This window comes from Arachis ipaensis, chromosome B07, assembly GCF_000816755.2.
Source record: "Arachis ipaensis cultivar K30076 chromosome B07, Araip1.1, whole genome shotgun sequence".
Classification (NCBI taxonomy): domain Eukaryota; kingdom Viridiplantae; phylum Streptophyta; class Magnoliopsida; order Fabales; family Fabaceae; genus Arachis; species Arachis ipaensis.
Window position 1 is genome coordinate 38,608,459 of NC_029791.2, and position 10,409 is coordinate 38,618,867.

The following is a 10,409-nucleotide window of genomic DNA, read 5'->3' on the forward strand; positions in this document are numbered from 1 at the left end:
ATTTTTTATTTATACATGTTTAATAATACTTATATTAATAATTATGAATAATAAAAATATAATTAATTTAAATATAAGTGAGTATAAAATTAAAATAATATCTAAAAGTTTATTGTACATTTTTACTATATAATTAATATTAGCATATAAAATAAGGGTAAAAAATGTAAATAAGCCAAGGGAGCTCAGAAATTACGCAAATGCGCAAAACTGAAAATTGCTTCATGAATGAGCCAAAGCACTTCTCTATGCAATTCGAACCAGCTTAGTTCGATTTGTACTTGTATATAATTCGAACCGAATCAGTTCGAATTGTTTAGCAAAATTAAGAGTAATTCGAACCAGCTTGGTTCGAACTAAGAACACACGTAATTCGAACAAGATGAGTTCGAATTATATAGGAGGAGGCTTCTCAAAGTAATTCGAACCAGGTTAGTTCGAATTACATACACAGCACGCGTTTCCAAGTAATTCGAATTTGACTGTTAAAAAATTAATAATTTATTAAAAAAATTTTATTAAAAAATTTATTAAAAAAATTAATAATTTAAAAATTAAAAAATATATATTTTTTATTTCATACATTAAAAAAAAACTAACAAAATATTTAATTACGAGACTTCTTTAAAATATTTGTGATCTATCAATTCGAATTCCATACAATACTCTTTTGTCCATTTTTAATAGCTCATGAATATTTTTTAATAAAATTTTTTAATAAATTTATTTAAATTATACTACAAAAAATATTTTATCCTATGCAAAATAATTTAAAAAGAATGGCTTAAAAAATGTTAGGAGTACTATAAAAATTTGTAATGTTCTAATAACTTAGGTAAATACATGCATGTACTCAAATTTTAAATAAAATACTCTACATAGTCAATAATAATTTAAAAATGAAAGAAAATATTTTATTTCATACAAAATAATTAAAAAATATATTTTATGAGAATAAAATATATTTCATAACATCTTTTAAGCCATTTTTTTTAAAAGAATGGCTTAAAAATGGCTTAAAAGATATTATAAAATATTTTGTATTAGAATAAAATATATCTTTTAAGCCATTTTCATAACATCTTTTAAGCCCTTTTTTTAAAAAATGGCTTAAAAAATGGCATAAAATTATTTTGTATTAGAATGAAATATATTTTTTTTAAAAATAGCTTAAAAATGTTATGAAATATATTTTATTCTCATAACATCTTTTAAGCCATTTTTTTAAAAAAATGGCTTAAAAATGGCTTAAAAGATGTTATGAAATATTTTGTATTAGAATAAAATATATCTTTTAAGCCATTTTCATAACTTTTTAATTTTTAAATTATTAATTTTTTAATAAATTTTTTTAATAAAATTTTTTTAATAAATTATTAATTTTTTAACAGTCAAATTCGAATTACTTGGAAACGCGTGCTGTGTATGTAATTCGAACTAACCTGGTTCGAATTACTTTGAGAAGCCTCTTCCTATATAATTCGAACTCATCTTGTTCGAATTATGTGTGTTCTTAGTTCGAACCAAGCTGGTTCGAATTACTCTTAATTTTGCTAAACAATTCGAACTGATTCGGTTCGAATTATATACAAGTACAAATCGAACTAAGCTGGTTCGAATTACATAGAGAAGTGTTTTGGCTCATTCATGAAGCAATTTTCAGTTTGGCGTATTTGCGTAATTTCTGAGCTCCCTTGGCTTATTTACGTTTTTTACCCATAAAATAACAAGGAACAACATAACTTAGTGGTAAGGGGAGCATGCAGTCATAAGGAAGACCCAGATTGAAACTACATATTCATCAATTTTAGAATTTTCTCTCAAGCGGTTTGGTTGGACCAGTTTTCATCGGTTTTTATCGACTTTGATCGGTTTTTATCGGTTTTTGTCCTTAAGGCTCTATTTGGTTTGTGTATGTATTAAGAGATAGACATTAAAACATAGACACTTGAGACATAGATATAAAATATTTGTATTTATGTATGATATTTGGATATAGTAAACATGACATTAGTGTAGTGTCTAATATTATGTTTGGTTAATAAAACACAAGAACACTACGTAATTAAAATAACTATTTTACCCTCATAATTTAAATTGAAAATTCAATAATTTTAAAGTTAAACAAAGACCATAAAGGCAGAGACCCCAAATTGATTCGAGGGTTTCTTCCCCTCACCCCAAGCACCCAAAAATCTCCTTTCTCTCTAGTTGGCCTCCTCCTTTTTCGCTATTCTTTGTCTTCGTCTTAATTGTTACGAGTGTGTTTGCAGGTTCAGTTAACTAAAGAGTGTTCACAGAGCATTGCTCATCGATGGAAAGCTTCGTGTGTTGAATTAGCGTCGAAGAAGAAGCTAGTGTCAAGAAGCGTCTCCTCCGCGTTTGGCAGGTATCTACCATACCTATTCCTAATATTTACAGCTTAAACTATTTCTCTTACTGTTTAATAAGATTTTGCAATTTAGGGTTTAAGGTTTACCGCATTGCCACCTTTTCCTCGTCCAAACTCTAAAAGGTTGCCTTCAATTTTGGATTCTGCACAAATTTTTTTGCAATTTGCACGATTTTCATTGTGGAAACCAAGACTCTTCAACGTTCGGCGAAGATTCACTTACTCATTAATCCCAGACATTGTATTGGCTAGTACTTGCACATGCTTTCCTTGATCCTGAACTGCAGCCTTAAAAGTCTTAGCCATGTTTGATAGGATTGTAGCATTGTAGCATTTTTTAGTTGCAGTTTGACGTCTTTGATTTCTCTCACTTGATGAAGCAAAAGTGGTCGAAAAGATATTGGATAATTCGCTCTCAACAGCTGCTAAATCCTCCCTGTTAACATCCTCTCCATCTAAACCCAAGCCACCAGCTGTGGCTGCAGCAAATGTAGAGCCCGAAGTGACATCTTCTTCAGCATCTTTTCCACTGCATGCTTCAAGACCGGTACTCTATCCTTGCCAAAAATGTTCCCAAGACGTTCAAACAACAGAAATGGCTTGACTGGAGTGTAGAACGTCACATTGCAACCTTATACCATATAACAAAATATACATTAACAAATGCATATACATACACTTACATGAAAATTAAAATGTACTTGTAAAAACTAGAATTTAAAGTGCGAAAAAACACACCTTTCTCCAAGCTTCCAATACTTGTTTACTATCCACTTCAACACACATCTTTTGAGAATTCCATCCAAAGCCACTACAACCCAACACCTCATCCACATACATATATTTTTCTTTTAGGCGCTTGTGTTTATTTCTGATGTGCTTCACAGTGAGACCACATTCATGAAACTTTTCAATCATCTTGTCTGCTAGCTTTTGAAATGCCCCTGATTTAAATTGACCGGCATCCGCCCTCTTGCCTTCAATAACCAATTCCTCCATGAGGACCACAAATTGTTCATTTTTTAGCTCAGTCCACTGGCGTGGTGTGGAGGCCATTTGCTGCTGGATAATATATATGCACAATAACGAAAAAGAGCACCATATAGTAGAATTATTTTTAGGATTACACAAAAATTGCTTTGACAATGACAACAAATTTACTAGCACAATTATAGCAGAATTTTCATCAAATTACTAGTAGATTTATAGCAAATTATCACTCACAGCAAACTAATACCTACTAACACATTTGCAGCAAAAAAGTACTACTTACGTAATGGGATGTGATAGGACTATTAAAATAAATAATCACCAGCACAATATCAACATACTTCAACATTTTTAATAAAATTATAGGCATTTAACATCTTTTGAAACAATTAGAACAAACTCTTGTCTAGTTGTATCTTTAATTAGAATACAAGTCATCAAACCGAATTGGCAAATACATATGCCACAAGGAAAAAAAACTCAAATGAATTCAAATATAATAATAGTATAGGACAATTGCATATATAGTAAAACTAGCAAAAATAAAACCTCTACCCGCCATGTTCTCCTCTCCATATTTTATACATTTTGGTTGCTAGGTCCTCACGCCATTAAGTTCACTCGTGGCTACTTTTCACAACATCAATTGTGTTGCCTTCATCAACTATAGTATCATCTCCTATGAGTATGTATTCCGGTAAAAGAGTTGCATCTTCTTTGGGATCAACATCCATGTTCATACAAATAAAATTTTGTAACAAACAACAAGCGATAATAATGTGGCTTTGAATCCTAATAGGGTAGAACGACGGACTTCGTAGAACTTTCCATCTTTTCTTAAGCAATCCAAAGCATCGCTCAATCACATTCCTAGCCAAAGAGTGCTTCTTATTAAATAACTCTAGATGATTTTGTGGTGCACGGTGACCTTGAACCCACTCATTCATATGATAGCGAACATTTCTATAAGGAGATAAAAATCCTCTACCATTGGTATAGCCAGCATCCACTAAATAATAAGACCCTAAAACGGAAGGATGGAAAAAAATATAAGAAATACGTTGTAATTCTTTCATAAATAGTTAATGCTCTTATCGAAAGATTAATTTAGACATACCAACAGGTAATTTCAAGCCATTATGTCGAGTAATTGCATCCCTAAGTACCCTTGAATCAGATGCTGATCCTTCCCAACCGCTAAGGACATAGACGAAATTGATATTCCGATTGCAAACTTCTAAGACATTGGTGGATATTCTAGATTTTCTTATCCGATATCTAGATTTATCATTCTTTAGGACCGTGACATCTATGTAAATTTCATCTAATGCTCCTAGACAACCCTATCAAATGTTAAAAAAACAGTTATTACACACTAGATAAACTTGACCAGTAAAAATTTGAGCTATATACAAGACCTATCTTAAACCATTTTCATATAGGATCTATACAATCTTCTGGTACAGGATCTGCCGTTGCAAATAATATACTTTGAACACGCAAAACCGAACACAATACCTTGTAAAAATACCTACTTATAGTTTCATCAGACCTATATAACCTAACTTGTACACTACGATTTTTGGTATCGTGAGCTAATATGATTAAAAAAGTAGCTTCTTGCTCGCCTATGCCAACTTGATCATCTTCGTCCAACCCATCCTAAACTTGTAGCAATTCACACAAATTGGCAAATGCATTCAAACTCATTTTTAACTCTCATATGCAATTTCTATCTCCACCCGCCCCAATGATATTATCTAATGCATCTCGCTTTAATGGCAATGTGTTCACTCTTCGACAAATCGAAGAATGACTCTGCCTTCTATTCCTAATATACATATATAAAGGAACTAAAAAAATAACATTAACGTGTCAAATTGCATTCTCATAATCCAGTAATATCCAACACATGGCTTAATTTTTTCGGAATGATCCATCATCACTTTCTAACAAATAATAAAAAGTAAATGTATAAAAATAAATAAATAATAAATATCCAGCACCAAAACATTCAAATAAGCTTTAGATAGTGACCATAACAAATCCAAAAAAAAAAACAGAGCTAGCAATACTAGAGTGGGCTGGGATCGAATTGACATCCAAGAAATTTAATATCTACTACCCTACAGTTATCATCAAAGACTTTTTTCACAAACTAATGCTCTAAATTATAAAAAATAAAATAAAAAACTTGAATTCAATACTTTAAACTTCTAACTCCACAAAATAAAAGATCCATGACCCACACCAAATTTCATTCTTATATAAAAGCCTTTGAATTTTTTCATTAATATCTCAAAATTTTCAAATTCAGAAAACACAATAGCTTAAAATTTAAATCTAATGTAGTTTTAAGTCCAAACTCATAAATTCTTTTGGTAAAGATTAGTGGCAGAGCTTTATTGAGGCAATGGGGGCCATGGTTCCCCCAAAGCTTTTGTAAAAATATTAGTAGTTCTACTTAAAAAAAAAAATAAAGTTAGCTCATTTGATTAAATTGATATACTTTCAATCTATGTGAGTTCGATACCTATCTTCACCATTCTTTAAATCAACATTACAAATTAAATATCATTATAAAAGTAACACTAAATTATATTTGGCTTCTCATATATTTTCATGCATTATTTTATTTTTAGAATAACAAAAATTATAATATAACTAGTAGTAATATCAGTTATTCATAAAAAGTCATTATTTTATTTTTAATCAATTTTACAAATTTAATGTCATTATAGTATCAACATTGTTTACATTAATAAATTTTGATATTTTTATTTTATCAGAAATTTGCGATTTTATTTTGTTGTATTATATTATTTGATTGTAATGAAAATAATATCAAAGATAATTAGTTTTGAAGCTCCGTCACTAGTAAAGTTGAAAGAAATCTAAATTATGTGCTTTTCATAAAATAATCCGTTGCAAAAATTGCTTGCCCCTTATACAACATAAATAATTTTTTTACTGTTTGAAAATAGAAGAAAGACAACCAAATCATGACAAATATTATTGAGTTATTGGTTGAATTTTTATAGGCATTCCTCGTACCAACCCTAACAATAGTCAAATAATAGCTCCAAATATTAACTAAACAACAATAAAGCCCACGATACTTCTAATTTGCTCATTATCCTGCTTTAATTCCCAAAACAAACTTCAGCATTCACAATACTTATATTCCCTTATTTGATTCATAGCCTAGTAGTATTATTTGTTCCTCTATTCACACACCACTATTTTTTTTAAAATAAAATGTATTAAAGTTCATCGCAACAGAGCAAGAAAAAATAAAAGTTGAAAACTTGAGATAATAATAGAGAGGAATAACATAATTTCAAACTAGTGGAGTTTTCAAGAACATAGAAAGGATAAAGAAGCTCCACAAAAACAGCCAACAATGAGAAAGCTCCACAAAATATTTTGAGACTTATTAGGTTTTGTCAAAGGTAGAAGAAGAAGTCTGGAAGTTGAAATTTTAATAAGGGTAAAATAGTAAACAAAATAATTCAGATCAATGTCCATCACTCTTCGTTCGTGTCTCATCATTTCATTGAGACATGAAATATGTGTATTATGTGTACCCGTGTGTGTAAGTGTGTCTTTCATTTTTTGTGTCTCATAAACTAAACAAGAGACATGTTCTACTGTTTCTGTGTCTTGGCCTGACATACACACAAACCAAACAGAGTGTAAGCGATCTTGGAACTGGACCGGACTAGTTGGGAATTTAATCTAATTTTTACAACTATGCGTTGACCTCCCCTAATTTTATTTTTTCTCCCCTTCTAAAGTTATATTTTTTATATTGGCCCCTCTAAATAATTACTCTAGCTCCGTTTCTGATTACGTGTATATTTAAAATCAGCTTCCAATTCAATTTTATTTTTTCTCTCCTTCTAAAGTTATATTTTTTATATTGGCCTCTTCTAAAAAATTACTCTAGCTCCGTCCCTGGTTACGTGTATATTTAAAATCAGCTTCCAATTTAGCTCTCATCCTATAAAGAATACGTTAAAATACAAAATACAAATTAAAAATAAATTAAATAATATATATTTATACACAAATACATAGTATCTAATTTTTATATATACATAATATTTTTTATTCTAATACATCCACGTAGAAATGTGACTTCCAAAATAAATAAATAAATAAATAATGGTTAGATTAAAATGTATTAACCCGTATTATAAAATTATTATAGTTATATTCATGGGAGTAGTTATAAAATTGAAAATTGATTTGTGAAAAAATCCGAACTCTCATATTCCATGTTACTGTATAACAGTTTATTTGTTTCCGTGGAAGAGGGGATTAAATTTGTTTTCCTTCCCAGGGTCAATTGGGGTTGGCACAACTTGTTTAGATTTAAAATTTACATGTCTTTTGTAAGATTGTTTAATGTTGTTTTGTTGGCCCGATTTGATCTGTATTGTTGAGTACAAAAATTCTACTTTCCATTTGTGATCGAGTATTTTAGAGGAGTACTACACATACAGGTCATTTGGTTTACAAGTCATCATACAAGTTGGAATAAACTTAACAAAAAACACGCTGACCCATATGACCCATATACGATTTTCATGACGTGCTCCTCCTTCTCCTTCTCCTCTTCCTTCTTCTTCTCCTTCTCCTTCTTCTTCTTCTCCTCTTCCTTCTTCTTCTCCTTCTTCTTCTCCTACTCTTCTTCTTCTTCTTTCATGAAAACAAATTTCTTGTCAAATTTGATCTCCTTTGTGCGTTCTCTCTTTGTCTTTTCATTCGTTGTTTTATCAGTGTTTATCACTGGTATTCTTGCTTCGTTTTTTTTTTCGATTTTCATGATTTCTGAAATCAAGCTTTGAAATCGTTTTGAAGATAATGGAACTTCAGAAATACACCCAAACGATTACAGAAATACACCCGAACAATTACATAAATACACCCAAAGAATTATAGAAATACACCCAAATGGTTACAGGAATTCACCCAAACGATTATAAAAATACACCCAAAGGATTACAGAAATACACCCAACGGATTACGAAAATACACCCAAAGGATTTAAGAAATACACCAAAAATTTGTTGAAGTACACCTTATGCAGAACTCTTTCTCTTTCTCCTCCTCATCTTCTGCTGCTTCTTCTTCTTCAAAAACGATTTTAGAGTTTGATGTCAAAAAACAATGGACATCGAGAATAACAAAGAAAGAAAACAGAGAAAAAAGCACGTAAATGAAGAAGGAGAAAGAGAAGGTAAGAAAAGAAAGAAAAGAAGAAGAAGAAGAAGAAGAAGAAGAAGAAGAAGAAGAAGAAGAAGAAGAAGAAGAAGAAGAAGAAGAGGCACGGAAAAAGAAGAAGAAGGAGAAGAAAAAGAGGAGGCATGAAGAAAGAAAAAGAAGAAGAAATAAATGACTTGTATGACTTGTATGTGAAAAGACTTGTATGTGGAGAATTTCTCTTTAATTAAAGCATCACAAAAAAAGTTAGTTGTAACTCTCTGCACTCCGTAGAAAGATTTATTTTCTCTGAGAAACAATCCCCTTCACGCCGTCTCGTATTGAAAATAAAAAATATTATGTATATATTAAAATTTAGTCAGCAAATTTGTTATTATGTATTTTATGTATAAATATATATTTTTTAGTTTATTTTTCATGCATATTTTATATTTTAACATATATTATATATGAGTAGCTGATTAAGTGTGTATATAAATATAGCATAGTTGATTCTAAATTTGTATCTAAATTATTTTTTCGCATTTATTATCGTAATTAGTTGAATGAGTCGTAGACGAAGAATTTGCATCTTCTATCTTCAATGAATCTAATCATGCAAAAAATTTTATAATCTTATTTAAATGGTCAAGGATCTAAAATGATATTTACTCTATGTTTTTTTTGGTCTCTGATAATTTATTCGAAAGACAAAAAACACCCTTTATAATTCAAAAATATCTAAATGATTCCTAACCATCCAAATAACTAGTATAAATGGTCTTTGTAAATAGTCATCTACTAATGCATCAGGGACTACTCAGATTAATTATAGGAGTCGTTTAGACTAGTAACAAAAATTGCTTAAATCAATTATTTAAACGATTGAAAATCAATTGGTGATTTTCGAATGATGGAAGAGCGCTTTATCCTTTGGATAAATAATCAGATAGTGAGATATTTTCTGAATATATAAACTATTGAAAATGTAAAACTAAAAGATAATGTGGCATCTAAAAAAAACTATGTTTCATGAACGTTAGTGGGTTTATGAGACACCAACATCAGCCATGATGAGTAAAAGGCTAAAGAAGGACTCCTTTTTTCGTCTTTCGAATGTAATATTGTCTTTTATTTTCACATATGCAATAGTTTATATATCTATATTAGATTGTGAAGGGTATTATACCAGTAAAATAAAGGTTGTTTTTGCTTAATAAGTTTTGTGATAAAGTCACACTTTGTGCTAGTAATACTCACACAAATCATAGCCTCTTATAGTCCTACAAGGGAACTGAAAAATAGCAACCGTTTTTTTGGAATTGCAATAGTTTTAAACCACCGCAAAATGACATGCCAGCAGTTCCATAAGCATTGCAGTTTAGGGTGTGACTATATGATGTTGCAGCAGTTTTTACGAATCACTGGCGCAACTGCCGTAAAATCAAAATATAGCGTCGGTTGATTTAGCGACTGTTTAAAACAGCGACTATTTGACGATTCTTATTTTCGAATTTATTTACCGATGGTCATGAACCGCCACTATTTAAGAGCTATTATTTTTTTAAATTTATTTGGCAGTAGTTAGAAACCGCCACTATCTGATAAAGCATAATTTTAAAATTTTTTTTTGGCTGTTTTGTAACCGCCGCCATTTTTCTGGCTAAACTGCCGCAAAAAATACTGTATTTTGCACTGCAAATCGACATTGCTTTTAATTCAAATGTACTAGATATTAATTTTTGGTTTTTTAATTTTTAGGATTTTTTTAATATTAGAAATATTAATTATTGTCTCTGAAAAAATAAATTGAAAGTAA